A 9,545-nucleotide genomic window follows, 5' to 3' on the forward strand; every position below is an offset into this window, starting at 1 on the left:
TTATTTTGCTACTGTGTAAGCTATGGAGAGTAGGATAGAGGAGATTAATATTTTAAAAGATGATCATATGTGACTCGATCTTAGTCCGGAGTAAGTTCTGGACGGTAATTACTTTTATACTTGATTCAATATGCTTAAAATTTTGGAGACTATAAGAAATAGGGAGAAGCTCAAATAAGAAAAAGTAGACGAGTAGTTATCTTATAAATGTTGAAGTCAGAACTTGAACAATGGAGCCTCATTGTCTCATTGTCTAACGACTCACTTTTCGAGACTTTGAATCACGAATTGTTACATACATTCGAGGGTAAATCAATGATAATATTATTCATTTTTTAAAATAGGTGACTCAAAAGTAATTTAAAATATTAGAAATATAAATTTATATTAAGAATTTGAAACGTACAATACGTGTCCATGGAAGTTATACAAATGTTACAAATAAATACAATGTTCTGAAACAAAATTAAAATCTAAAACATGGACAATGATATAGATCTAACAGCCCTTGCAGTTACACAACTCTTGGATGCTCCCGTCATCGATCATCAATCAAAATTTGTTGCTTTGGCTGAGTGGTTAAGGCGTGTGCCTGCTAAGTACATGGGGTTTCCTCGCGAGAGTTCGAATCTCTTAAGCAACGAATTGTTTTTTAATAGCTTCCTTGAATTGTAATAATTTGCTCATTTGCTCATTTCCACCGTACATGTGCATGATCCAGCAACATAAATGATGCACACGACATTTTTTTTTTGGTCATCTAGACCGCTCATACATCGATTAGAGCCATAATTCTTCTAGGGTTGGGTCCTTAGAGGTCCCATTAATAAAGATACGGGGTTGTGTAACGATTTGGAAAAAAATGATATATTACAACCTCGTGGGAAATCTCACGATTTCCGACCAGGTATTATTTATGCGGAGTAATCAACCACAACCCCCTTGTTAAAAGCCCTACAATCATGCTCTCCACCACCAATATAATCTTTACTTCATTCTCCTACCAAAAGATGCATCTAAGAGTTATTCAGGAAAGAAAACGAGAGAATTGTCTGATAAGAAAATCGAGAGATTACCTCACGAAGATCTCAAATTTTATTTAAGATTTTGGAGATTTAGGAGCAAAGGAGTGTCGCGGTGTTATTGTACAAACAAGAGATGGACAAAGGATGATGGAATAACGCGTAAACGGTGTCACAAAGCCGTGAAAAAAGAGGGGAGAAAGATCGAGGATTACGACGTTTCTTTTTCTTTTTCTTCTTATTTTGGTTCTGTTGTTTTATTTACACTATTGTTAGTTTAAATGGATTCTAGGAAGGTTTTAGTCTATTACAAGTATTCAGTAAACTACTTTGAACTATATATATATATATATATCTATATATTTCACACATTCGGAATTTCATGCATCCTATTGACTTTATATTTTTAAAAGAAAAATTGGGTCATTAGAGCAAGTATCACTTATGCACTTTCTGAAACTTATTTTGCTACTTTAGAAGATATGAAGTGTAAGCTACAAAATATTAATATTTCACCAGATGATCATATGTGACTCGATCATAATCTTGAGTAAGTTCATAGATGGTAATTATTTTTATAGTTGATTCAAATGCCTAAAATTTTGGGGACTTGAAAGAGTAATAATTGTCTTACAGATAAAATTCACTCATTCTCAAATAAGCAAAAGTAGATGAGTAGTTCTCTTATAATTGTTGATATCAAAACTTGAACAATGGAGCCTCATTTTCTCATTGTCTAACGACCCACTTTTCGAAACTTTGAATCATGAATCGTTACATACATTGGAGGGTAAAACAGTGATAATATAATTCATTTTTTAAAATAGGTGACTCAAAAGTAGTTCAAAATATTAGAAATATAAATTTAGATTAAGAATTTGAGACGTACCATAGGTGTATATGAAAGTTATACAAATGTTACAAATAAATACAATAAATACATGAAACGAAGTTAGACTGAAACGAAGTTATACTTAGAAATTTTTTAAATATATATATATATATTTTTGTTGGAGAATAATTTTATTGAAATAAAAAATAAAAAATCAAATAGTCATTTAAAATTGTAATATTATGTTTAAATAAAATTAATTAAAAGATTATTAGGGAGAATAAGACATTTGAAGATAAAAGAGGAACGCTTGGACTTGGCATTTCTTCTCCCTCGCTTGGGTAATGTTCTTCTTAAAATGCTTTCTTCAATTGTCATCATTTGCTCATGCATCATTCTCCAACATAAATGATAAATTATGTACAGTTCATACATTGATTATAACCATAGTTCTTTTCGGGTCGAGTCTTTAGAGGTCCTATAAAAGAAAGGGGGTTGTGTAGAAGTTTGGAAAAAAAAAAACGGTATACTCAAACTTCGCGGGGAATCGAGACATTATATCTGCAGAGTAACCAACCATAACCCCCCTTAAAAACCACTCGTGCTCTCCATCACCAACATAATCTTTTTTTCATTATGCAACCCACCTATGCATCCGAGAGCTATCAAAGCAAGAAAACGAGAGCGTTGTCTAAGAAGGAAACCAAGAGATTATCCCACGAAGATTTTAAATTTTAGTTAAGATTTTTGGGTTTTAGGAGCAAAGGAGTGTCGTGTTATTGCATAAACGAGAGGCAGACAAATGACGATAGAATCGTGCATAAACGACGTCATAAAGCTGTCAGAAAAGAGGGGAGAAAGATCAAGGATTACTATCCGTTCTTGGGCGAGGGAGGCAAAGCTGCCGGACTTAAGTCGGAGCCCTAACCCACGAACCTAACCCATTGCAGCCCATAAAGCTAATACCTATTCTAGACGTGCACGATCCAACTCATTTCGACCTGTGAGGACGTCTACTTTCCAGACGTGGGTCAACTAAGCCTAACATCTTGCAGTCAGGGACCCGTACTCGCACCTTGACTCGAGTGACAACCCGTTCCCTCAGCACTGCACGTGCCTTACACGTGACCCATTTTCCAATTGCGGATCCTCCGACTCGACTGAGCGGCTCGTTTGGCTTAGCTTCTCGACTCGCTCAAGCTCGACTTGGTGGCTCAACTCCTCGGCTTAGGCTTCAAGGTATACAAACCTATACCATTTCCTAAGTTGTCGACCCTCGTGAAGCTATTTTTGACCTTATTTGAGGAGTTTGAGTTGAGTAAGACTTCTATTTACCCAATTTTAGGTAGTTTTAGGACTTATTGGAAATAATTGTCATGTTTAGCTAGAATAAGTTATGGATATGCTCTAAAGTAAAAGTATGTGATATGGTTTTACATTGGTAAAATTAACCGTTGGAATATAGTTTTTGAAGTGGCTACCGAGTAATTAGTAACTTCGGTCATGGCCAACCAAGCAAGTGCTGTTGCAGTTGTTGTTAGATAATTGAGTGATGTATGATGGTTCATGCCTTGTGGTTAGGGGTGTAGATGGTTCGGGTTGGGTTGGGTTGGGTTGAGGGATTTTTTTTTACCCAACCCAAAAGTTCGGGTTGGTTGGATTAATAACCCAACCCAACCCAAAACTTTTCACAACCCAACCCAACTCAACCCTTTATTTTCGGGTTGGGTTCAGGTTGGGTTGTCAATTTTTTTTTAAGTTTTATTAATCCACACTTTATAATTATTCAGATACAATCTTATATAAAATATATTAAAACTTCACCAAAAAAAATAAATTAATAAATAAATAAAAACGACAAATTCATAAAAAAAAAAAAAAAAAAAAAAAAAAAAAAAAAAACAAGTAGCTTAAATTCTAAGGACAAAAATGATTAGTTTATAAAAATATATAATAATGTTGCAACAAAAAAATACATTAAAATTTAGAAAATAAAAGATAAAAGACAAATTCAATAAAAAAAATTAAAAAAAAAAAACTAAAATTCTAATAATAAAAATTATTACTTTATTTTAATTGAAATATATGACCTTAGAGAAGATATAATAATGTTGCAACAAATAGATAATAAATACATCAAAATTTAGAAAATAAAAGATGGACAAATTCAGCAAAAAAAAATAAAAATAAACAAGTAGCTAAAATTCTTATACGTGACCGCTAAAATTCTAACCAAAATAATAGATAAATGTGATAATAGATAAAAATGATTAATTTATAAAAATATTTTAATTAAAATATGTGCTTATACGTGACAGCTAAAATTCTAACCATAAAAATGATTAGTTTATAAAAATATTTTAATTGAAATATGCGCTTATACGTGATCTTAGAGAGGATATAATAATGTTGCAACAAAGTGGTAATAAATACATTAAAATTTAAAAAATAAAATATAAAAAGACAAATTCAATAAAAAAAAAAAAAAAAAAACAAGTAGCTAAAATATGCTCTTATAGGTGACCATTAAAATAATAAAAAGAAATATGTAATAGGTGACCATTAAAATAATAAAAAGAAATATGTATTAGACTGGATTAACATTATATATTAATTTGGATCGGGTCGCTTGGGTGTTTTGTCCCACAAACCCAAAACCGAACTAAATCAATTCGGGTTCAAAAAAATGAACCCGGTCCTTTTCGAAATATTAATCCAATCCAACCCAACCCAACCCTTATAGCTCGGGTTGGGTTGGTCCGGGTTCTCGGGTTGAATGTACACCCCTACTTGTGGTTCCTGCATGTACCATATTCATTATGTGATGCTTATATGCTCTTTTTATTGTCATGTGATTGTATGTTGTGTGTGCATGTGATGTCCATTACACTATATTATCAATGAAATAAAATTTCATGTCTGTAACGTTATGTCTTGCCATGTAAAGTTGTGTGATGGATTATGTGATGATTGCCATGTATACAATATGCATATATGAAATATGTTATGAATGACAAGAGAAAGAAAATGAAATTAATATCATGTTATATGAATGATCATGAGACCTCATGCATGTATGTATGTCATGTGCATTGAGATACTTCTCCGTTATGTTGTGCTAGTACGGGCGTTTACCTTTGATATTTATATTTGTCATGATATCACACGGGTCTTTCCTTTTCTTAGACGTCTGGTGACGTGCAATGCATTATGCTTGATTAAGCCCTAAGGGAGTACGTATACGAGCCTGCCTGGTGGGTCCATGTTTGCATACGTGGATCGTAGGTGGATAAGTGCTACATATCAAACCTTGCCCAAAACTGGAAAGAGTCTATAGTCATGTTACTGTTCTAAAAGATAGGTCCCAATCATGTTAGGTGTGTGATTGCATTACTAACCCTATGATACATGTTCTTAGGTTTGATACATGTCCTTCCATGGTCCTCCAACAGATGTACCGTCACACGTTAGGTATGCTTTTTAAAGATAATAACTGGTTTAATTAAATGGTACATGTAGTAGATTAATTTTTATTAAAATAAAGTTCATGTCGTCAAACATGTTAATGTAATTATATTAGTGCAAAGATTGTAAGCATGTGTTGGATACAATCATGTGATTGATTAGAGAAGTATGCAATGTATGTAAGTTAAGTATTATAGACTTAGTAGTTATGTTCTATGTATAGATTATGTCATCTAGAGGACAAGGAAGAGGGCGTCCCTATTAGAGATGGAGGAATGGGAAAGAAGAGATCGAGGTCCGGTATGCGAGGAATCGATGAATCAACCTGACGAAATTGTGCCACCCCCACCTCTAGCGACACCTCGGGCTGCACAATACCCCACAACTACCCTCATGGAATCATTGCAAGCAATTATGCAAACAATAGTAACAACACAATAGGAAAATACCTCATCGTCAACGAAAAAAGCAAAGCACCTGCGAGACTTCAAGAGGGATGACCCTCGTAACTTTAGTAGTTCTACAGATGATCTGATAGTGGCACACCTGTGGTTGAATTCAATAAAGATAGTGTTTAGGCTGACCAATTGCCCAGATGATCAAAAGATACAATGTGCAGAGTTCATGCTACGAGATAATTGAGAGTTATGAAAAATAGGGTTGTTACATATTTTGTTGTAAGTTTTTTTTATTCTTTGATAGAAACTATGTCTGCATCATTCACAAACTCGTTACATTATAAATAGATGGAGGTTTGACTTGCCTCATAATTTATGTCATTATTTTAAGGCACGTGGACCTCATACATTTTTGTGTGTCATATGCATCAAAATACTTTTATGTTATGACTAGTATAAACGTGTACCTTACGACCTACGACATTTATGTTTGCCATGATGTTATGTGGGTATTTTCCCTCTGTGGTGTCTGAAAGCATGTTAGCGAGTGCTAGCCCAATGAGATAGTCCTAGGGGGTACGTGAGGCCGCCTGGTGGGTCCATGTGCTCGTGGTTGGGTCGTGTGTAGGAGAGTACTATACATCCAACCTTGCTCGGACTGGAAAGCTACCTAAGGCCATGCCATGTTCTTTTTAAATAATAGGTCCATCATGTCACGTGTTTGTATTTCTCGACCCCAAACGTGCGGTTACTTACTAAATATTTCTTAAAATACTCAAACTACGTACTGCTCTTATTATTAAGGTAAAAGTAAGATACCCACGTACTAATGGTTACGTCGCAATGAAGGCCAGGAACAAGGGGTAGAGTTAGTCGCACTTATGTCTATTTAGTAGCCCTTAAGTTAGTTTAGGGCAATGTTTTTATTTTTCTTTATTTTATCTAGAGTTCACATTATTTCTTCTTTGCATTATTATTTCAAAATTTTTATTATGAATATTTCAGCTCATGGCACCTTTTATGAAATATTTTAAATGAATGTTCTGTACTTGCATTAGTCACGTCATGTATGTAGTAACAACTTTATTGTAGTAATGTTATGCGAAGGTGAACATCACATAAGGTTCGGCGAAGCCACAAAATTGGGGCGAAAAATATGAATGAGTCTTTAGTTCCCCTTAGGGCTTGTCAGAAGCATGTGAAGATCATGACGCCGTATGTTTGAAGATGTATGATCGTGACATAAAACTCTCATGCACTCCCACACGTCGACAAGTGGCATCATTCACCTAAAAAATAAAATGTAGAAAGAGGTGAATATTTCGAGGCTTTCATAGCATCTTTAACCTAATAGGTGTCCTATGGTTATCAACCTAGTCATTTTTTTTCTCCGACTTTAGGAAGTTCGAACTTAGTGTTATGCTATCAACCTTGTCTCATGCTATGTGAACATAGGACCATAAAATCACTCTAGTGTCCTATGGCCCTCAGCTACTATATCAACCTGCATGACCCCACACCCAATTTAGGATGGATTTAATTCACACAAAAATAACGTGAACATAGGACCATAAAATCCCTCTAGTGCCCTATGGCCCTCAGCTACTATGTCAACGTGCATGACATGACCCCACACCCTATTTAGGACCATAAAATCACTCTAGTGCCCCATCAGCTACTATGTCAACCTGCATTACCCCACACCCAATTGTAAGATGGATTTAATTTACACAATAATAAAACAGACAAATAGAGGTGAAAAGGGGATGCAAATCTCAATTTTGGTCCAAAGCATTTGGTCCAAAGCATAGGGTGTGGGTGATTCTCCTCCTTAAAATCATTACTCATTTGTTAACAAGATGACACGCCTAGTGGGACTCGAACCCACAATCGCCTGATTAGAAGTCAGACGCCTTATCCATTAGGCCATGGGCGCTTTTCATTATGTAACCATTTGGATGTAAACTGAACGTGGAGCTCATTGATTACAACTTATATGTAGATCAGATTGGCAAAGGAATAATAGTTTGTCAGAAGAAACTATTTTTGTAAGTCAATTTCCATGATTCTTTTCATCAAAATTCCATTAATATCGTTACAAATCTCTTGAACTGAAAAAAAAAAAATATATATATCAATATGATTTACATGTTCTAAGAAATTACATCACAAATCTGTCATAAAAGGAGTTTAAAATGGATCATAAGTGGCCACATTTTACTTAAAAATTGTAGCAAAAGGGGAGAAAATTAACAAAAAAAAAAAAAAAAAGTTGTATAGTATTTACGATGAAACAGATAGGGATAGTTGATAAAATGGTACTTTTAGCACACATATGTATTTATAAGACATATTTATAAGTGTGTGGCTGTTGCGAGGTTGCTTTGATAATCGCCTTCTACAGTCCCTTCACTTCGTCATGAAACTTGAAGATCATGTTCCATGAAAGAGCTAGAGATCAAGAATTCACCTCATCTGGACCTTAGCTAAAGTAATAAGCTTCAAAGTTAGTTCGGAAACTTAAATCTCACTAGAGTTAAAACCTAGAAACTTGTTATTTGTCAAAACTCTCTAGGCAATTTTAGCTCCGGATTCTTTCATGAGGTTTCTTCCTTATCTTTCTCTCAGCCTTGGGAATTCATTTTTAAAGGAAAATTCTCATGTATGCCGCAAATTGCTCGATTCTTTCTTTTGACATGATACCAATTTTTTTTTGCAGATTCTAAAGGTAATTGCAAAACTTGATAGAGAGCTCGTCTGGTGTCAACTTCTTTATGAAATATTCTTTTCTCATCCTCTTCAAGTTTATATAATCCATAGATTAAATCTTAATGGACCTTAGTCGAAAAATTTGGAGTTTTTTCCTAAACGAATCTCATAAATTTTTTCTTTGATTGTCCTTTATTTTTAGGTCTTTAGATTTTTGGTCTTCATGAAACTTCTTCATTGAGTGCCTAGAAACTGATTCATATTGGTTTGAATAGATGAATTTACTTGTAGTCTGAGCTCAATTTATGAGTCAAGGAAGTATATATTATAGCAATCGTGCTTAGAGTATAAATGAAAGGAGTGGCACAAAGTGTGGCTTCGAGAAACATAGGTATAGAAAGTCTTAAAGGGAGATCTTTCATATCTTTCGAGATCAAAGTGACGGTGATGAAAATGAAATTACGTAGAATGAGATGAAGAAAGATCATGCTTTAGCCTAGTATGTAGACGGAATCGCTTTCCAATTAAGAGGAGGCTTTTGCTACTATAACCTTTCCGACCACGATTTCTTTTTTGTTCTAGTTATAAAGGAACTCGACTTTGATTCTTAAATAATCTAACCAGTATTTACAGCAATTTAACATTTCTGATGTAAATAACCCTAATCCTCAATAGTATACTCCTCCTCTCCATCCTACGACCATGAAAACTCAAATTGAGGGAATGTGCTTGGGATGTTTTCAACACTTGATTCCTTCATGAAACTTGTTGGGGAGCTAATTTAAAAGTGATTAGAATTGCTTTGAGGGAATTTGATGAACCGTAGTCTCTTGAGATCAATGAAATTCATAATCCAAAAGCTTCCAACCCAAGCTTAAGGAAATTCAAGACTTCATTTTTGTTTAAATGAAAGCCCCTACTTAATACTTTACCGAGGAAGAGGAAGGGTAACTCATAGTGAAACTCCTCGTAAATTTGAAGTTCATTTTTTAGAAAAATTAGAAAAATGACATTTTTGCCCTTTATGCTTGCGTTTTCCTTAACAAACCTTTTTCAAACGCCTTGAATCCTTATAATTCCTTCCTATGGTAAAATTACTTACTTAGGCCCTTTGTCTTT

General features: G+C 34.3%; 2 non-coding genes across 2 annotated transcripts; one reads left to right on the forward strand and one right to left on the reverse strand.

Moving 5' to 3' along the window:
• Positions 1-561: 561 nt before the first annotated feature.
• Positions 562-643, forward strand: TRNAS-GCU (transfer RNA serine (anticodon GCU)). The gene has a single exon. It is a non-coding gene; the product is annotated as a tRNA-Ser (tRNA).
• A 6,937-nt stretch (positions 644-7,580) lies between these two features.
• On the reverse strand, positions 7,581-7,653 carry TRNAR-UCU (transfer RNA arginine (anticodon UCU)). Its single transcript has one exon. It is a non-coding gene; the product is annotated as a tRNA-Arg (tRNA).
• Between the last annotated feature and the right edge of the window lie 1,892 nt (positions 7,654-9,545).

The sequence above is a fragment of the Cucurbita pepo genome, chromosome 6 (assembly GCF_057944985.1).
Source record: "Cucurbita pepo subsp. pepo isolate OVF chromosome 6, ASM5794498v1, whole genome shotgun sequence".
Lineage (NCBI taxonomy): Eukaryota > Viridiplantae > Streptophyta > Magnoliopsida > Cucurbitales > Cucurbitaceae > Cucurbita > Cucurbita pepo.